The following is a 21,212-nucleotide window of genomic DNA, read 5'->3' as shown; positions in this document are numbered from 1 at the left end:
TTTGCCCAGCCATTATTTTTCCATCCCCGCAAATGTATTTGTAGAAATAAAAATATCTATTTTGAAGTTACGCGCGTAATGACATCGGAACCTTTCTTACCTGTTCACTGGTATAGTGCTATCCGGAACTCCTCTCCCAAAAAGTCGGAGTGACCGCCCTTGAAATGGCATGTTACTTCCGTCAAAGATAATTACATGGACGATAAAATCTCCGATTATTGAGATGTTAATCTCATGTACGTATTGTGAATTTCTCGTTGCCTGTAATGTTATGCACCAAATAAAAGGTAAATATACACACTACCTACGGATACATATTGTTTTACAAGGAACTTATCATAACTACTTTTTTTGAGCCAGTTTCCAAGCGAGGGGTCGATTTTTTAAAATCTGGAGTTGCTTGCCTTGTGTATTTTTAATGACCGTGGACCTCGGATTTGTCAACCGGCACATAAACTTGAATTCTGCTGATATTTCGTTTAAATAACGTCAGTCATGAGTGCTAAAACAAAAATCAACGTTTAAAAAATAATATCCTGGCCTCGAGTGCCTGTGATTCAATCCTGTTTTAAGGAGGGCAGGATCCTCACAGTCATCAGTCCTGTTTTTAACGAGGCCAGGATCCTCGAGTCCCTTACCAACATTCTTCTTCGCCAACCCTTTACGCCAGTTCTTCTTACGTGGCATTCTCAGACTGAAAAAAGTCAGTTTTGACCTGAATTGTTTGATGTGCCATTGTCTAATAATAGTAATGACCCTTGCACAAACAATCTTAAGTTATCTTAAAGGACAAGTCCACCTCATCATATCTGCGTTTTGACATAACTTTTAATACCCATTAAAGTCCATGTTAAAAGTTGGCTCCTAGACATGTCCCCAAATTTGACTCCCAGCGGTCTAATAGTAGCATCTTCATCACTAGGATTGTAGCTAGAGCGCTGACAAAGTTTTTTCTAAAAATAGTACATTTGTATCAGTGACCTTGACTTTTACCACAGAACCATTAAAAGCACTCATTCAATAAACAAATATATTGTCATATTGAGCACTAAAAACAAGTATCATAAAATTCCAGTGAGAAGTGAAGTTGCTAGAGCAATGACAATTTTTTTGCTAAAATAGTAACAGTGACCTTGACCTTTACCGCAGAAGTGCCAAACTTATTCGAGATATTGTCATACTGAGCACTAGTAGCAAGTTTCATGAAATTTTGTTGAGGAATGAAGTTGCTAAACAATGACAAAGGGTTTTTTTTTTCTAAAAGTAGCAAAAGTGACCTTGACCTTTACCGCAGAAGTGTTAAATGCAAACTTGTTCCAGATATTGTCATACTTAAGACTAGTAGCTAGTTTCACGAAATTCTGATGAGGAATGAAGTTGTTAGAGCTATGACAAAGTTTCTTCTAAAAATAGTAAGTAACTGCAGAAGTGCCATGACCTTGACCTTTACTGCAGAAGTGCAAAACGCAGACTCGTTCGAGATATCATACAGAAAATATAATACCAGGAACGTATATATCACAGATATACGCCCCTGATAATACAGAGCCCGTTACGGCCCGTTCCTGTCAGTCGTCGGGCCGTTTTCTCTCCCGTGATGACAATCGTAACTGATATAACTACGGTATTCAGTAGATGTGATAATATTTGGTGTAAATTTGGGTATATTTGGGTACGATTTGGCTATATTTGGGTACGATTTGCCTTATTTGAGTATATTTGGGTAAGATTTGGTTTAATTTGGGTATATTTGAGTAAAATTTGGCTTTATTCGGGTATATTTGTGAAACATTTGGGTATATTTGGGTATATTTGGGTGTATTTGGGTAAATCGTCGCGCCCCGAGAATCCCCAACTGAGCCCCACCTTGCCGTCAAAAAACAACAACAAACACATTGTCGATAGTAAATTCAAGCGAATAACACAACTATTTTCATTCAACATTGATCAGATAACACGTTTAGTAATTTTGTTCATAACATATTCACACGTCAAACACTCGAGATTGGATTATAATCAATGACAGGCGGATACGTTATAATTATAGGACTAATGTTAAACTAACCAGTCAAGCAGCAGCTTCGCAAATGCCGAATCCGTATTCAGTCCAAGATCCCCCTTCATCATTCACCATCTATTGATCTCCTGTCTTATATGAATTCTTGTCTGTCCTCTGTTCTGGTCAAACGCCTTCTTCTTACGCTTTCTGGCACTTTCTGTAAGGTAACTTTTAGGTCCTCGTCGCCTTTTCGTGTTTGCGTCCGCCATATTTCTTCTTTCTACGCTTATACGCAGGGTTACGAGCGTTAATATTTACATTTTTTAATTTTTAGATATCAATAAAAAAAATGGTTGCAGTGATTTTTAATTTCAGTAATTAACAGACACTCTTAGTTTTGTAACATACTATGGGAAAATACATAAAATAAGGAAAATAACTTTAAAACAAAGTTGATATTTTGAATTGATATATGCAAACAAATATACCATGAAAAAATCAACACGATATATGATGCATAAAGTGACAAAATTGAAAAAAAAACATGTTTCGACTCGGCCGATCTGAACTCGGACTACCACTTTAAGTAAGCACCCCACCGAGTAAAGAATTATCTGGAGCACTGAACACTGATACGTAAACTGAAAAACAAACAATAAACTAGTCATGTTTGATTGATTGATAACGACTTTACATCCATCAACAACTACTAGTCATTTATGGAAGAGTACATTAAAGACAACGGGAAAGAACAATGACAATAGCACGCAGCGATATCCGATCGCCCCTGCTAAAAACTTTGAGAGACTGCGGCCGCTGTTTCTTAAGTATTTACAACTTACCACGAATTAATGTCGGGACTAAATATAAAACACGTAACAAATGAAATGCATTGATATCATCTTATTTACAGAAGCACAACATCTGCATTTATTCCATCTGGATTTTATGAGCTGTGGCATAAAAAAATCAGCACGACTACGTTTTGTCGGTGGTAGTGTGGTACCAAAATGGCACACGATTCAAACCCATACATACAGAACATACAACAAATTCTGTGTCCGTACACGTTATCTAAAGAACAATTAACATTGGAAAACACCTTCGTTAGTCTCATATAATTATATAACAAAGTATAAATTTAGTAAATAAAGTTTTTCTATCTGCTCAAAATATTCCCACGCTATCTTACCTTTCTCGATTTGAAGTGACTTATGCACAAATGTGACGTTAAAACGAGGCTACTTTTATTTTAAGGTTATTTTTTTTATTATTACCGTACATGGCTTAACATTTTTAAATTTACAGTTCTATAAAGTTTGCAACACCGTTTCATTTCATTTCATGATGAACCGCTAAAGTGATTTCCGAAGATTGCCGAGATACCCCGGGATGTTGCAATTGAAAATGTAGTGTGGAACAACTTTGAAAAAAAACTTTCTCACAATATATATCGTGCCCCTTTTTCATATAATTACTATACATGATAAATGAAACATTTCAAAGGCCTTTTAATGACAACAACAGCAATGATCTTGCAAGTGTTTGACACCTACACATTTCAAGCGTTCTATGAACAAGCATTTTGCCTCCGCACTCGCTGCTTCCCGCCAAAATCAGGACAGAAGATTTTTGCAGCAAAATGGCAGCCAACCTAACCACACCTGTAAAAGGTGCCAAGAAAAGAACACTAGACGAAATGAACGACGTAACTGGTTACATCCACCAAGTATCGCCCATGAAAAGGGCTGCTAAGAACAATACCAATTATTTCAACTGCCTTTTCCAACGTGACAAATCTAAATTCGATCACTTGGTGTCCTTCTCGCCGGAAGAGACAACTTTTCCTGCAAGAAATGAAGACTCCTTTACACTTGAAGGACGCTACGATGTCTAAAAGTAAGTAGCATATAATTTTTTGCCCCCTCCCAATATCACCATATAATTCTGAACGAGACTATATACGTAACACCAACACTAACAAATTTAACTCGGGGTTCACCTGTCCCTGCACCCAAAACATCATGGGCTATTTTGACAGATTTCAGAAATATTATAGGCCAAAACATAGAAAATTGAAGGTTTTGTGACGTTTGGTAGGCTGTTTTGGAAAATAGGGTTAAATGGTCTCATGCATATGGCCCCCTCGAGACTGATCCCTGTAATGACAGATTTCTTGCATATAACAATTTGATAACCTTGACTTATGATAAATATAATGATATTTCTTGTTATTGACTTTTATGATACCAACGTTATCCACACGGAAACGCATGTAGCAACAATTTATATTAAATACATTTTCTGTATGGAATTGCCTTCCGCCATCTTGAAAATTTTGTATACTTTAATTACTGATTACGTTTAATTGCTACCTATATGTTGTAATGCATTTGAAAATAAAGAACTTGAACTTGAAGAAAAAAAAAGATTTGAGTACCTGTGTTTAAAATGCATAAAATCAACTGCAAAAACTTAAAATCGTCCTAGGCCAAAGGATATTAATTGTCCCTCACCCCTCCGACACCATGTTGCTTTGTGGTGCTTCCGCTAGATAGTAAAATAATTTGTACACTATACTCCCTCAAACTCTACTTTCATCCCTGATTTATCTGTAAGACAAGGACTTTTCACCACCAGGTAATCACACATGGTTGTAGGTGTTAACCATCTAAATATCTGTCTCGATTAAATCATTTTAAACTCTAGTCATGATTGAACGCACACACCAGAAGGAAGTTGGATACCTTTAGGAGTACAGAACTGATATAAATACTATTGTATTAAACTTAATTGAAAAAAAACCTTTCCTGTACCCCTTACGGACTCGAACTGTAAATAGGCCTGTACACCTGCACCAGTCAGATACATGCTACATGTCTCTGTGTATAGTATGCACAGCTGTGTGTTAGCTAAACGTTACACACTTGTGCACATGCTGTGCACTAGAATTATGCTACAGGTAAACATGTTGTGCACTAGGGTTTAGGTCACCATACATATTAAAGAATCTGGAGGACCAGTCCATTATATACTAAATATAAGGTAGATAAAGAGAAGATATGTCTCATTATGTGTACATAGCTTTACATGCTGGATAATGATGAAAATATCTGCTTCAGAAATAAGGATAATATATTCTATAAATTATTTTGTCATTTATAAAATAACACCAGGGCCCAGTTGTTCAAAAGATGATTAACTATAGCTTAAACACAAGTTAACGACATTCTTTCATCTCAAATAATTTTGTCAATATTGAGGGTAAAAGCTTGGAATTTTACAAGTAACTTACACAGATGTACTTTGGTAATACATTTACTACCTGTTTTGTATATCCTACCAAGTTTGCATTATGATCTAGGTAATTACAATCAAATGTCTTTCTCAATTGCGCTACTCAAATTGAGAGGGTTTGTTGAAATTATAAACCTGTATAGAGCTAAGAACATATAATTGGTATCAATTATGCCAAGACCTGCACACCTGGATGGATACTTAAATTATTTAATTACAGGTCAGATAATACAATAGGGCATTTCTACCTCACGGCACAGGTAAGATGAATAGTGACAAACTAAATGCTAACGCAAATCTCATTTCTGAATGGTGTAGATCTAAACAAAATGTGTATCAATACTGAGAAAGCAAAATCCATGTTGATTGGCACTTACCAACGTAAAAGCAGACAAAGTCGGCAATTAAATGTTATATTCAATGACACTGTGATTGAAAATGTAAAAACAGAAAAACTTCTCGGTGTCACTGTAGATGATTGTTTGTCTTGGAATACCCAAGTTAACAATGTGTACAAAAAACTGTCTTTTCACATTTTTCAAATGAAAGGTTTGAGAGTGTTCCTTAGCCAGTCTTCCTGTTTAAGATACTTTAACTGTTTTGTAAATCCACACTTTAACTATTATGTAAATATCTGGGGCAATACTTCACATAATAATATAGCCAAGCTAGAAAAACTCCACAAAAGAGCCGCTAGGATTATCTTGAAGTGTGATTTCAATACTCCCTCCAGTGACATGTATAATAAGCTGAACTGGTTACCTTTTACAAAGCGAGTGGTGTACAAACCAATCCGTTTTAATTACAAGGTTTTACATGGTCTGGCTCCCCAGTATCTGTACAATTTTAGATATACTTCTGATGTCCAGTCCAGATTTACTAGATCATCATCTATTAACATATTTTATCTACCTGCTTTTAAGACTGCATTGTATAAGAAATCTTTTACCTATCAGGGACCATATACCTGGAATATTTTACCAGATTCCGTGAGAAACGCATCATCACTTTTATCTTTTAAACAAAGTGCCAAAAAGTTTTTTATGGACTCCTCTTAATTTGCTGTGGATTCTTCAACTGATGCACATTTTTCCTGTTTTCTTAAATGTTTCTCTGTTGTATGTTCATTTTGTTATTATTGTACATTTTATGTATACTTGACCAGAAGGTAGACGAGTCTTTGACTCATTCTGTTATCAAGTATAAATAAAGACTATTATTATTAATCCTATAGTAGAACAGTAGTCTTAAAATATTTTCAAATCCTTCCTCCCCACCCCATGATAGGTAATTGCTTACCACTTAACCCTAAAGAATTTCCATCACCATAACTTTTACCAAACAAGTATGCATAAATGCAAAGTTTTACTAATGTTACTTACATTATCTAACACATGGTTCCTTAACTCGCCAAAGACAATGATGACATAATATAACCAGGGCTGTATTTATCTATAACCAAAATTAATATTTCAGTGGTTCAAAGATGTTCATTTTAAAGCATGAAATTACACATTTTTGTGGCCTCTGTGTGTGTACTGCCTACCTGTGCTAGTGGTTTGGTATTGGGGAACTAAGCTGTACATAATACAACAGTGTCAGCTTACAACAGCTTATTCATTCCCACTTACAAGTACTTTTGATTTTTAATTATTCATGCATTCTTAATTTAAAATAATATGAAATATATGAATATCTGAACCATTTGAATTTAAAACAATTTTTTATTGTTATTGATTATTGACTAATATTCTATCAGTCTGTAGAGTAGCCCTCCAGCAGGGACGGTACAGATGGCGTCATGACCAGGTTCTAGCTGCCCTAGCAGATATTCTGGAAAAAGAGCGGCGTCAGAAGAGGTCACTGATAGAACCTCATAAACCTCACATACATTTTGTGAGAGCTGGAGAGAAGGGACCTCCAACTCCTACTGCATATCATGTGAATGTACTCAACCAAGCACCATCCTGGGAAATGAGAGTAGACCTCAACAAGCGTCTCGTCTTTCCTGATGTAGTGCAAACCACTCTGAGACCAGACATTGTGATATGGTCACAACAGCGCCAGAAGGTCATCTTGGTGGAGCTGACAGTTCCATGGGAAGAAGAGTGTGATGAGGCACATGAGAAGAAAGCTGGCAAATACCAAGAGCTTGCAGAGCTGTGCAGACATAAGGGATGGAACAAATGGCTGTTTCCAGTAGAGGTCGGTGCCAGAGGATTCCCTGCACAGTCAGTATGGAAGATGTTCCAGAAATTGGGACTGACAGAAGCAAAGAGGAAAGCAGCTATTAAGACCTTGGCTGAAAGGGCTGAGAGAGCATCATGCTGGCTATGGTGTAGACGAGATGAGCCAAACTGGAGCCCAGACAACAGCAAGCAGTGATTGATCGCCACTGCTGACCCGCCAACCAGAGGACGTCGTGGAATAGGGGTCGAAACGGCCGATGATGGTTGGAATCCACCTGACGATGCTGACAACAGAAGGCTCCAGAGCTCCATGTCATCAGTGCCTAACCGAAGCAGCTGTTGGGTTATCATTAGCAGAGAAATCTGTAAGTTCACATTACATTAAAGAACCTGTTATACCTGTGTGTTTGGAAACAGGGCAGGGGTTATATCAAAATATAACTTTAAAAAAAACTTTCTAAAGGTTTTTAGTCAATGTCAATGAAATACATGGCTTAGCTTAATCAAAATTTAATATTTATACTTTTTTTAATAAGACTTTTAACTACGATCACAAACTGGTTTAAATACTTTTAATTTTAGTTTATCCATAGAAAAAATATGTAAAAGACATAGTTCCATATCTATCTTAGTTCCACATCATATACAACCAGTCTACCTGTAATCTAAAGTGCTAAACCTAGTGCACACCATCTTTACCTTTAGTTTAAACCTAGTGCACACCGTGTGCACAAACTGTAACCTTTAGCTTACACACAGCTATACATGTATCAACCCCCATAGCAAAATTCATTCTATTTCCTGCAAATACATTTCAAAATATGCATCATCATCGTCATCGTCGTCGTCGTCGTCATCATCATCATTTTCAAAATGAAACTTTTTTATTAATCTGTCTGAAAAGTACTGCTACATGTAGCAATGTTTTTCTTTGAAAATAATAAAAAAAAAATACAGGAAACTTGTTAATATAGACCTGTACCTATACCCCCTCTGATGTAATCAGGAGTTGCATAGGGTGAACAAGTTTTTTCATTTCAGTAATAATTACCATAACTTTAGTATGCAAATACAGTACCTACACCCATCTTTGTATCCCAACAACAAAAGATTCAAAAGAAAAACAATCCCGCCCTCCCTACGATCCATGAGCCATCACGGCAGGAACGCAGAGTGATCTCCCTTCCTCTTACCTTTATGGCTGCCGACGAGTGCGGAGGTGTCTGAGCTAAGTGCTTTTCTTACTGCCATTGTCGTTTGAGTATATTGTTACTCTGTTAGTAGTCTATAAACCCATCTCCCAACTTATATTGTGAAATTAAGTATTGTCATTTGTTTATTTTGACCGTATTTCCGGCCGTTTTTTCCTCCACGTATTCGAGTGCATGACTACTTGTCTCGTCACTCGGATTTTCGTGAAGTTGAAATTGTTTTCTTGCTGCTTTGTCGGCCGTTTTGTACGACCGTTTTCTTTTTTGCAGTGTAATTTTGCTGCGTACGGTAGGCTTTTCGTACTTTTTTGATTGTTAGAAATCTTTTTGTCCTTGTTTTCATTGTTACGATTTTTTATTGTTTCGATGATGGATAATAGTGCCGGGTTTACGTCGGGGGTCAGCGCATGGATGTTCCTATTTCTATAGATAATGGGACCCCATGATACCTGTCCCATTTGCCGACCTTGCAGCCAGACCTCGCTATGTGAACTTTGTTTGCACATGGAGTCTGCTGCTTAGGCTCCTATGCCTTTCCAGCTAACTTTCCGACGGAAGAGGGATTCGTCCTCTTCTTCCGGTAAGGGAAGTAAGCTTTTTAAGACCTCCTCCTCAGGTTCTGAACCAGTAGGTGTTTTGGGCGTTCCTGCTGGGGGTGCTCTCATTCCACCGAGCTCCACCCTTCAGCAGGGGGTGGTTCCCCCTGTCCAGGTGCGTCCTGGAGTAGGTGGGGGGAGGGCAGCCCGACCCTGACTCGGCGTAGTCAAGGGTCGAATTGGCCGGTAGCTCTCGATAGCCGGCGGTGTTACCGTCGGAAAGGGACTTCCGGTCGAGGTCTCTGATTCCTTCAGGGACCTCTGCGCGCCAGGTGGCGTCGTTGATGGGGGCCGCTTTGACTCCGGAACTGTGCCTTCGGGTATAGGGTCAAGGGCCACAGACTTTTTGTCAGGATTGTCTGTGGCTACGGGGATTAGTGACACTTGAGTTCACTAATCCTGGTGTCAGCGCGGGGTCTGTTTTCCCACCCTCACAGGCTTCTGGCTCTGGGACTTTCCGTCCCAGTCCAGATTTCCCAGTGCAGGGTTTCCCAGGGGGTTTTCCCCCAATGGTTTGGGGCTTCAGGCCAGGAGTCCGGTTTCCGGTCTCCCTTTCCCCCGGGCTCAGGGTGCAGGGGTGCCTGCGGGCACTTATTCCTGGGTCGCCCAGGCCAACCTGCGGATGGTTTTGGGTACCAACAGTTACTCAGCAGTTACGGGCTTAGCCCGTACATGTCTGGGTTTCCACCTGGTGGAAGTGGCGGTTAATCCTGGTCCTTTGGACAGGGTGTCCAGCCCCAGACTCAGGCAGGCCATCTTGGCCAGTTCTTGGGTCACTCCCGGCCCGCTGGACCGTTCCCATTTCCTCAGGGGTTTGGGTTTTACCCCATGGGTCTTCACTCTTGGAACCCATAGGGGTTGGTCTCTCCTCTAGGAGATGTTATAGCAGTGCGGAATCCCCCTATGTTCTGCTACTTCGGGGGCCTTGTTGGCCGGTCCTATATAGGTTTGCCGGACCTTAAGGACTTCCGCCTCAAGCGCGGACCCGTCGGTCTCCTGTTCCCAGGGGTCGGCTTCGGGTCTCCGACCCAAGCCTACAGCTACGGCTGTTAGTCGCGCTGCGTCTAAACGCCATATAGAGGAGTTCCCCTCTCCGGAGATGGCTCCTCTGGCGGCCCCTGTTCCTCCCAAGGGGACTTCGGTCCCTATTGAGGAGGAGATGGACATCGAGGGTGCGGGCTCGGCAGAGGAAGACGATGTCATTCATCTTTCTCCTGGGCCAAGAGGGTTCACAAGGGAAAGATGGCCCTGAGACTGCTGAAGCCGAGGCTCAGCATGTGCTTTCGGGGATGCGGGTCCTCCGGGCCAACATCTCCAAGATTCTCAGGGCGGAGGTTTGCCCACCGCCTCAGCATCGTCGGCGCCTGAATCCACCATCCTTCTGGGTTCCCTGGTGGCTCCTCGGGCTTCGGGACTCCTTCTCAACTCGCGCTCCCGGGTTTGTCGGTCTGCAGCTCAATGTTGGTGAATTGTCGGAGGCTTCAGCTTCAGACTATGCCACACATGACGGGCAGCTGGCCTCTCAACCAGCACAGCTGGAGTTGAGACATCTGGCTGCCTGGCCCGGCAAATCAGTGGACCAGGTGGTGCTCAATCCCAAAGAGCACCACAGGATGGAGAGAATGTTGCACCTCTCCATCCAAGTTCTGTCATACATAGACTTCCTGACAGTTTGTCTATACAGGGTATCCGATTTGCCTGAGTGTCTGTTATCCGAGACAGAACAGGCCGACATACAGGACACGGCAGCTTTGCAGGTTTCTCTGCTCGTCAATGCCGTGTTGGCTAGGCAGTTTTCAGTTCTGAAATTCCGCCCAGTCCAGTAACCCTACCGTTTCCGCTTGTTGAATGCCCCCTTCTAGGGCTCTACCCTGTTCAGGTGAGCTCTTCCTTGGGTTCAGAAGGATATGAAGGAGGACTCGGTCTCCTCAGCACTTCTGGTGAAGAGGTTTCAGGCTGAGAAGGCCAGTGCCTCGCAGGGGTCAGTGCCTACTAAGAAGAAGGCGAAGTTTTCGGCTGCTCAGTTTTCTGCACAGCCCAAGTCCCAGCCTCACTTCAACGGCAACAAGGGGAAGGGTAAGAAACCTCCTGGGGGCAAGAAGAAGGGTTCCTGACTATTTCTGCTTCTTGGCCGCGAAAGGTGAAGGGTATGACCGGGTGGACGGTGGTTCTCCTGTCCCGGGCTCATGTCCTTCTCCCGCAGGCTCAGGCTCCGGGTGGGCAGACGATTCGCTGGTCTGGCAGGGGCTCGATCTGCCCCATCCGGAACTCCCTGTGGGCAGGCGTCTCTCTGCTTTCCTTTCCCAGTGGCAGGATATTACAGATGACACTTGGGCTTTTGTCGGTGGTCAGGGAGGGTCTAGGTATTCCCCTTCTTCAGGATTCGTCCCTCGCCTCCCGGCCGTTTTTGTTTCTTTCCTCCTCCCGGGGATTCGGAAAGGGCACGGGTGCTCCAGGAGGAAGTAGGGACCATGCTGCCAAGGCAGCGATGCCCTTCGGGCTCACGACAGCTCCTTTGGTGTTCACCAAGTTGCTGCTGGTGGTTTCCTTCACTCACGCAGAATTGACGTCCACATCTATTTCGACGACTCCCTCATGCCTTTTTTGGTGTGGGAATCGTTAGTGAAGGAGCAAAAGCGCGGTCTCACGAGGTCAGGGCCTTTGCTTCATCCTGGGCCCTTCTCTCAATGGGTCCTCCTTTCAGGAGGTCATGTCTGCAGCATTCTGGCAGGGCAGGGATACCTTCACAGATTTTTATCTGCGATCCCTAGCTTCCCACTCAGAAGGCCTGTATTCATTGGGACCTTTGGTGATGGCATAGTCAGTGGCTGGGTCTCCTCGTTAGCCCCGGGCCATGTCTTTCCGTACGGCGGCATGTGGGTACACCTGCTCTTTCACAGAGAGGTCCCTTCCTTCACTTTGGCACTCTGTTCTCCCTCCCTACTACTTTGGTTGTGCTGAAGGGGCTTCCTGGCTTCGAGTCACCACTACGGTAAGACGAATTCGCATACTAAAGTTATGGTAATTATTACTGAAATGAAAATGAGTTTTTTATATGTAAAACCAATTTTCATAAAGTAATACTTACCATAACTTTATGGAGTCCCACCCTATCCTCCCCTCTTCCTTATCTGCCTGGCTGCCCCTCCGTGGGGTACGCCATAAATGTTATTAGAGGAAGGGAGATCACTCTGCGTTCCTGCCGTGATGGCTCATGGATCGTAGGGAGGGCGGGATTGTTTTTCTTTTGAATCTTTTGTTGTTGGGATACAAAGATGGGTGTAGGTACTGTATTTGCATACTAAAGTTATGGTAAGTATTACATCATGAAAATTGGTTTTACATTAAAAAACCTCAAGTTAAACCATATTCCAAAATTGAAAATTTCGTTTTTAGAATATAAGGGTATCAGTTATAGAAAAAATTACTGGAAACTATTTAAAGGTTGATTTTTATACTTGGTTTGGAAAATAAAATGAATATGCACCTGAGTATATGAAACAATGCATATAATTATATCTGTAACAAAGTAATCTTTCTATTATCACTCTCTTTTAAGGTCTGTCTTCGCCAAGTGCAACAACCATTTGTTGCAGAAAATCCACACGTCACTTCTGCAGAATCAAGTATAGATTACTGTCATAAAAAACCCAAAACCATTCCATAACCACAGGTCAAGTGACAGGAGAAAATGCAAGTTATTCTGACTTCTTGCATAACAGAGGTTGCAATGGAATTACAAATAAAAATCATTATGTGCTTTAGGGGTCTGGAAAAATATTTTAAACCATTAGGCAATGGTGGAATGAAACATTTCCTTGTCCAAATTTAGCTATGAAATGGCGACTTAATCAGCGAGGATGTGACATGAAACTTTTTTCTATTTTCAGTGAAAAAACTATGCAGTGATGGCTGCTTTGTGTCAGACATTGTGCGCGACTTAGTCCTAGGCCTAGTCGTAGTATTTGTTTACATCTGACTGTCTAGATGCTGTTAAGAACAAGAGCACCTGACACCAGTATGACCGCAGGAAAATGACTAAGGTAATCCGAATGCTATATTTGACGTCATCGGAATTCCTTTGTAATCAAAAGTTAGAGTGCAGACTGGAATATTTTGGTTTTCGAAGTACCGTAAAGATGTTTCTATGTTTTAAATTTTCTTTACATTTTTTTAAAAAATTTAAGTTTTAACATTAATATCATTCGAAAAGAGTACTCGTCTGACGGACGACTGACAAAGATAAACCTGGTTGTCCGAGACAACTTTTACTCGTTCATGACGACCAGAGAATATTTTTCTCAATTACAACTTCAAAATTCCCAAATGATATTTCCAGCAATTACAATTATTGGGATCCTTCCATTCAGTTGGTGTTTCTAATACAAGATAGAACTAGTGAACTGAAGTTGAACATGAACTTGCAACGTGTGTGGAGTTACAGACAGGTGGTTGTGAGTTAAAGTTGTATGTTTTCAGTTGCAAGAATTATAACTTAAATACACAAATATAATGAATAGCCAGCTTTACTTACATTTCAAAAGACAAGAATTGACGGTAAACTATCAAAAGCAGTGTGCCCCTAACATGTTTTGGTAAGCTGCCATATTGGCAAAAGGCAGATTGTAAAATACGAACCAGACACAGGCATGGTTGTTGAACATAACTTTCTGATTGAAAGCTTTCCAATAAAATAATTACAATGCATGAATAGTTTGGAGCAGACAAATAAAAACCTACTGTAACGATTGATGGAAATAATAACAATATCATGGGCTATTCAAATCGCCTCTCGTCCGTGGTCTGGCGTCCATCCTTAAACAGTTCTTCTTATTACTATTTCTCAGAAAGTACTGGAGACATCGTTTTCAAATTTTACATGGAGGTTCCCCTTAATACTTAGTTGTACATAGGTGGCCATCTTTAATTTTGACAGTTGAAGTTTGTTATCTCTATTTCTCAAAAAGTAGTAAAAAAGATCTTTCTCAAATTTCACATGGAGATTCCCATTAGTACCTAGTTTTGCATAGTGCATTTCAGGACTGATCATAAACCAAGATGGCTGACAGACAATAATCATTGACAGTACATTCACGTCATGCAGACATTTTCTTTGATTCTGTTATATTTACTTACAGGTTACAGGAAGTGGAAAGGTTATTCACCAATATGAAACCCAAACCTTAAAAACAAAGTCCGGACGTGAGCTACCACTAAAGGATATCATGCTTGCAGATGCTACAGCTTCAGTGAAATTGGCACTTTGGGCACAGCACATAGAGCAGATATCTCTTGGATCGTCCTATTTGTGCAAAAATGTCAACATCAAAGACTTTGATGGCAAAAAAATTCTATCTACTACGCCAAACACAACTATTGAAATGTATGACGACCTTGGAATTGTCAAAACTGATGAGTCGTATCTGCTAATCCCCATTACTGCAACTGCAACCTCAGTGACTGTGATAATCACCAAGTCCTGCAACACCTGCCACTCAACAGTCGAAATTGGTCCACAGCAACAGTATGTCAAAACCATCAAATGTGAGAAATGTGGAATGCGACAACTGAGAGCAAATGTAAAAAAAATCCATTACCGCAAAAATACAGTTGCCTGGTGATCATCCCACTTTGATGCTTCCAAGCAACATCCTCTCTGCTTGCCTGGCGTCAGCTGCTGATCATGAAGTTCTTGACACTAGTGATGCAGATGCAGTTGAAGAGTACTTTCTCACAAACAAACTGGAAATTACCATGACGGAATACACGGCATATCCCTTGGCAGTCACAGTTATTCTATCAGATGAATAAGAATGATGTCCCATAGTTATGGCACTATAAATGTGCAAAAAATGTACTTTTGTTACTTCTACAAAACTTTAATTTGTTGTTATTTTTCTACAAAGCTTTTAATTTGTAATGTAAAAAGTCTCCTAGGAAGGAAGACCACAAAGATATTTTCAATATCTTCTGTTATATATAATCTCTGCAAATGCAGCAACAATTGTTTTAGGTTATCTGATCATGACAGGCTAAGATAAGTCTAACGTGATCCATATTCTTACTGCTTTTTGTCCGTTGTCTGTCTGTAAACACTTAATGATATATACTCATTTGACATCTGTGATCTAATTTCAGTCAAATTTTCTTGGAACCTTTCTCAGTCAAATATGCACAAAATTTGTGATTTACCTTATGATTTCCACCTACAGGGACTTAGCTTGGCGGAACTAAAAGGGGTCACATTGGCTTAAATTTTCAAAACCTTTTTCTCCATGCATACCCAGTTAAGACTGATAGAAACCAATACTCTTCATTAATGGGAGAGCCTTGAGGTGCTTTATGAAGTTTGCTAACTTCTTCAACCCCTGACTCCACTTTTACCCCCGGGGAAGGGGCAAAATTTACTTTACTTTAAATCTTAGAAAATTGTGCTTTTGGGCATATATTGTTAATTTTCTATAGAAAACTATTTACACTTTATTAGCCCACCATCTGATGCCCATCATCATCAGATGGTGGGCTATTCAAATTGCCTCTCCTCCGCCATGCGTTTGTTATCGCTATTTCTCAGAAACTACCAAAGGGAGCGCTTGGGACTGATCAATCAGAAAACAAGATAGAAAGGACTGGAGGGATATTCCTCAAATTTCAAATGCTAGTTCCCCTAGGTACGTAGTTGTGCATAGTGCACTTATGGACTGATCTGAAACCAAGATAACTGAAAGGCAGATGTCTTTGATTTTCTGAGTATAAGCTTGTTATCGCTATTTCTTAGAAAAAAACTCAAGGGATCTTTATCAAATTGCACGTAAACCGTCCCCTTGATACGTATTTGTGCATAGTGCATTTTGAGACAGGCAGCCATCTTTGATTTTGAAAGTTGAAGTTTGTTATTGCTATTTAAATTCTTAAAAACTGCTGAACAATTCTTTGTGATATTTCACATGGATGTTGATTGTGTTTACTGCATATTGAGACTGATCTAACTTTGTATAGGCATATAAATTTCCAAGTTGAAGAAACAAGTGCAAGGATGTTTCTAGAATGTTTTAAGGTCATAAAATGTTATTCAGCTCAGGTGAGCTTATAATTATGATAAATTTCATTTGTAACATACAGGAGGCATGTAAATTTCAAATTCATCCTTGGCTTTGTTTATTCAGCTTTAAATGTCTTCTTAAATGTATCAGCCAGATGGGGTTATTTTACTTCTAACTTTGTCCAGACATGTACATCGATCTTATATTTTTGACATCAGACTCAATAGTTTGTATATGCATGAGGCCTCACCTGTGGGTCAAAGTTCAACATAACAATATATATACATATAACAAGTATTCAGCTTTTCTGGACAAGTAAATTTTAACTTCTTATAATTGAACCCTATGCTTTGTATATAGGTCAATCCCCAGTAGTCAAAGTTCAACAAAAAACAAAAGGATTATACAGATTTAAATTTTTCACACTTTTTCAAGAAAGCTGTTCAAGGGATATTGATAAACTTAACATAATCATATTTATACATCAAGATTTGCTGCAGAGTAGAATTTTATACTCACTGAGGTCACTGGTATCATTTTTGGAAAATTTTGTCCACAACTTTCAAACAACAATTACAGGGATATTGATGAAACTTCAAATAAATGTTTTTTTGCATGAAGGTTTTGGAGCTAAGTCAAATGAAAAGGTTACCGTTGCTATTTTTACAAGAGAACTACTTGAAGATGTTGATGGAACTTCTTAAAAATATTTTTATGTGTCAACATCTGATGCTGAATAGAATAGCAAGGTTACCATTACTATTTTTTGAACACATATTGGCATCAAAATTCAAATAGGTTCACTGTATTGCAAAATTGGTGTGCAGGAAAGCCAATATTATACCAAGTGAGCAATACAATCCATTTGGCCACTTGTTTTATGTTTTGTAATGACACGAAAAATTATAAACATTTATTCAGTAATTCAACCGAATGTTTTCTGGGTATTAAATAGTTTTTCTAGCAAGTAGCTACCTTATCATTCCTTGTACCTCAGAATTTTAGCTTAAGTCTTAATAAAAAAAATTCATTTTGCATATATCTTGTTCTTCTTATGTGTTAAAACCTTAAAACAACTTCTTCCAAAATGCCACAAAGCCTAGAATGATTATATTTGGCTTGAAGGTTCCTTTGATGAAGCCCAACAAAGTTTGCATGAAGAAATCACCTTGACCCATATTCAAGGTCACACAGGTCAAATATGTTAAAACATTTAAACGACTTCTTTCAAATTACCAGAACACCTGGAATCATTATATTTGGCTGGAAGGTTCCTCTGATATAGCCCAAGAAAGTTTGCAAAAAGAAATGACCTTGACCTATATTCAAGGTCACACACGTCAAATGTGTTAAAACCTTTAAATGACTTCTTCCAAAATACCACAAGGCCTAGAATCATTATATTTGGCTGGAAGGTTCCTTTGATAAAGTCCAACAAAGACTACAAAAAGAAATGACCTTGACCCATAGTCAAGGTCACACAGGTCAAATGTGTTTAAACCTTTAAACAACTTCTTTCAAAATACCAGAAGGCCTGGAATCATTATTAGGTGTTTTTAATGAAGGCCTGAAGCTAGACATACAGTTCGAGATCAATATTGATGGGCTATATCTTATCAAATTGTTACTGAGAAGATTTCCCCAAATGTCTTCTACCATTTAGTGACATTTACAAATCCATCGGAAAAACAAAATGGCCTCCATGACGTCACTTCTGATTTTACCTAAAATGCCGTAACTCAAGAACTGTTTAAGCTAGTGACCCCACTTTTAATTATATTATGTAAATTAAAAAGAAAACACTTTTCACATGAAAAAAAAACTGGGATCAAAGGTCAACTTCCGGTTTTCGGTAGGGGTCAAAGTTCAAAAGTGTTATTTTCAGTTACAAATTTTGATAAACTTCTTCTCAAGTTCTGCAAAGCATTGAGTCTTGATATTTTATGTGCAAGTTGTCTGTTTAAATATCTATCAAGTTTTTTTAAATATAAATGACCTTGACCCACTTTCAAGGTCACAGGGGTCAATTATGTAAAAATCGTTAAATGGTAATTTCTCCATTGTTAAGCTGCCCAATGTCTTCAACTTTGGATATAAATATACTGTGGACATTTCCTGTCGACTGATATAAGAGAAACGTACCTCAATATTCAACTTCCGGTTTGCGGTAGGGGGTCAAAGTTGAAAAGTGCTATTAAGGGTACCAATCTTTGAAAAACTTCTTCTCAAGTTCTGAAACGCCTAGAGGCTCTATATTTCACATATATGAAGCATATGTAACTGGCAACAAAGTTTGATTATATAAATGACCTTGACCCACTTTCAAGGTCACAGAGGTCAATTAACTAAGAATCGTTAAATGACAGTGTCTCACCTTCTAGAAGGCACACAATGATGAATATTGATTATAAACCTTCTGTGGACACTTCCTATTGATTGTCATAAGAAAAACTTCCCTCAAAATGTCAACTTCCGGTTTCCGAAAGGGGTCAAAGTTCAAATATACAAAATAGGGTACCAATGTTCAACAATCTTCTTGTCAAGTTTCACAAGGTCTAGAGAACTAATATTGGGAACATATTGTTCATCAGATGTTACATTATAAGGCTTGAAAATATGAATAACCTTGTCCGACATTCAAGGTCACAGGGGTCAAATATGTTTGAACCTTTAAAAAAGTGTATTTCTTCGTTATTATGTAGTTTTATCTCCTTAAAGTTTCAAGATTCAAAGTTCATCTTTGGTTATGTCGTAGAGACTAACAAACAAGGAATCTTTCTCATATATTGTTATCAGGATAAATGTCAACTTCCGGTCAACTTGTCGCCAAAGAAATTGTTAACAACAATTTCTAGTTTCAAATTGAGATTAAATGTTTCAAATTTACAATTGCATTGTGATTCAGATTTAATTTCATTTGATTAACAAGAAATATCTTTTGATACTCACTGTGATTTTTTTGTGTGTTTAAAAAAACTCAACTCTCATTTGAGTGATGCAGTAAATTCCATATGGTGTGAATTTGTACGTATGTTTGTAGTAATCATCCTAGTTGCTCTCAACAAAATGGCAGTAGAACCCTACATGTAATTACAGATTTGGAAATATATTCGATGCCGTTTCAGAATATCACAATCCGACGCAATTGCATTAATTTTAAGGTTTTTTAATAGATTCGATCAGGAACGAAACAATCTCATTGTCGCATTCAAAAGAATGAAAATCCACTACACATCCATCAGTCAGGTTTTAATGTCACGTGAAAATGAAAGACTAGTTCATAGACAGCCCGTCGAAGTCCTAAGAGAGGTTGACTACCTTGATAAAATATAAAAGGTAACCAGAAAGGTCGAAGGGAGACAACTCCCAAACATCAGAAACCTACACAACGCTATACACTACAGGTAGAATCCCGAGGATACCCAGGGGGACTGCACCAGAGAGAATTACTACTGACCCTCTCATTCACTGGTGCATACTTACACTTCATGAGGCATGTGGTGTCCTCTTCTCTGCCCCAACCCAGCATTCACATTTGTAAAATAATCTGAAACCGTATTTATAAATAAAACAACACACAAGGAAATACGCGCTTTCAAATATTTGTTATAAAAAAAAAGACTAAATAGGAAGAAAAAAATGCACAAAAAAACTCCACATTTAAGGTCCTACGTCCAGTATAGATTAAACATAAAGAGAACCTCGTGGTACAACGATTATGGACTGGTTTGCAGTCGGATTCTTGCCTTCTACCTTGGCTTGAAGCATATGGAACTTTTTCAGGTGGGACAATAGTGACAAACAGTTCTCGATAATTGTTATACAGAACTGTTTATTCAACACTGGCTACAGGGTCAAAAATTCGAAATCCAGAACCTCACACAATTAAGCTCAACACACAACCATACATACAACACAACACTCAAAAATACAAACCAAATAAACACTATACCAGACCCCAATCCTACCCCATCCCCTCCCATACCCATCTCTCACCTTATATACCTAGTAATTATACATTAGAATTTACAAGTTACTCCTACTAAACACATAGCCTAAAACATAATCCAACCATCCTACCCGTGCTTGCACAAGAAATCTCTCTATCTCTTCAAAAACTGAAAGCACAGAAAGCAATAGACATTTGATAAAGTAAACTTAGACGATATAATTGGAAAGGTTTTTAAGACGGGACAACAAATAAATAACAAGTGTAAATAAAAACTTCACCTGCACCGAACTAACTAATAACCACTAACTATAGTCCGGCGGATGTGACTTTAAACGGTGGTCATGTGAGAATTGTCCACTCTCGCACGCTAAAGGCCCCCCTGTGACTTTTTGTAAAAAAAAAAAAGTAGGTGTGACAACGCCGATGTCCAGGGGTCTAAGGAAATTGTCAGACTGTACAATTATTTTTAAGGCATTTGGCGGACTTCAAAATTACCTAATATAAGCCAAATCTAGATAGGCCCCCAGCTCCTCCTTTCAGCTTCAGGACATTTTCCAACTGCTGGAGTTAGGTTAAGGCACTATTAGGATCTGGAGCCGTCTTCTAAAACCGATATATTGAAACCATCACCGCTACAGACGGTTCCATCAAACTGAAGGGGATGCAGGTCGCCCCCTCACCTTGCCAGAACACTGACGTTCGTCGGTGAGACGATACCCGGATACGAGAGGAGTCGCGGAGACGGAAAAAACTGTCAACCAACCAAACAAATCAAATGACCGGCCTATTTGGTCCAAAGTCCGGTTATTGCCACTCGACATCATGAAAGGTACATATGTGACGTCACTACCACTGTCACTAAACAAGCGCTGGCCGTACGCGTCACTTCGGCCACTATGGTCAACCCGGTTTGATGTCAGATTAT

The 21,212-nt window shown here is 39.4% G+C and overlaps 1 pseudogene; it reads left to right on the top strand.

Moving 5' to 3' along the window:
* Positions 1–3,641: 3,641 nt before the first annotated feature.
* LOC132556077 (uncharacterized) lies at positions 3,642–15,103 on the top strand (annotated as a pseudogene).
* The last annotated feature ends 6,109 nt before the right edge of the window (positions 15,104–21,212 follow it).

This window comes from Ylistrum balloti, unplaced genomic scaffold (genome assembly GCF_031769215.1).
Source record: "Ylistrum balloti isolate Yb309-2 unplaced genomic scaffold, AGI_CSIRO_Ybal_v1 Utg370542, whole genome shotgun sequence".
NCBI classification, from domain to species: domain Eukaryota; kingdom Metazoa; phylum Mollusca; class Bivalvia; order Pectinida; family Pectinidae; genus Ylistrum; species Ylistrum balloti.
Note: the sequence above shows the minus strand (reverse complement) of the source record. Positions and strands in the feature narration are given on the sequence as shown.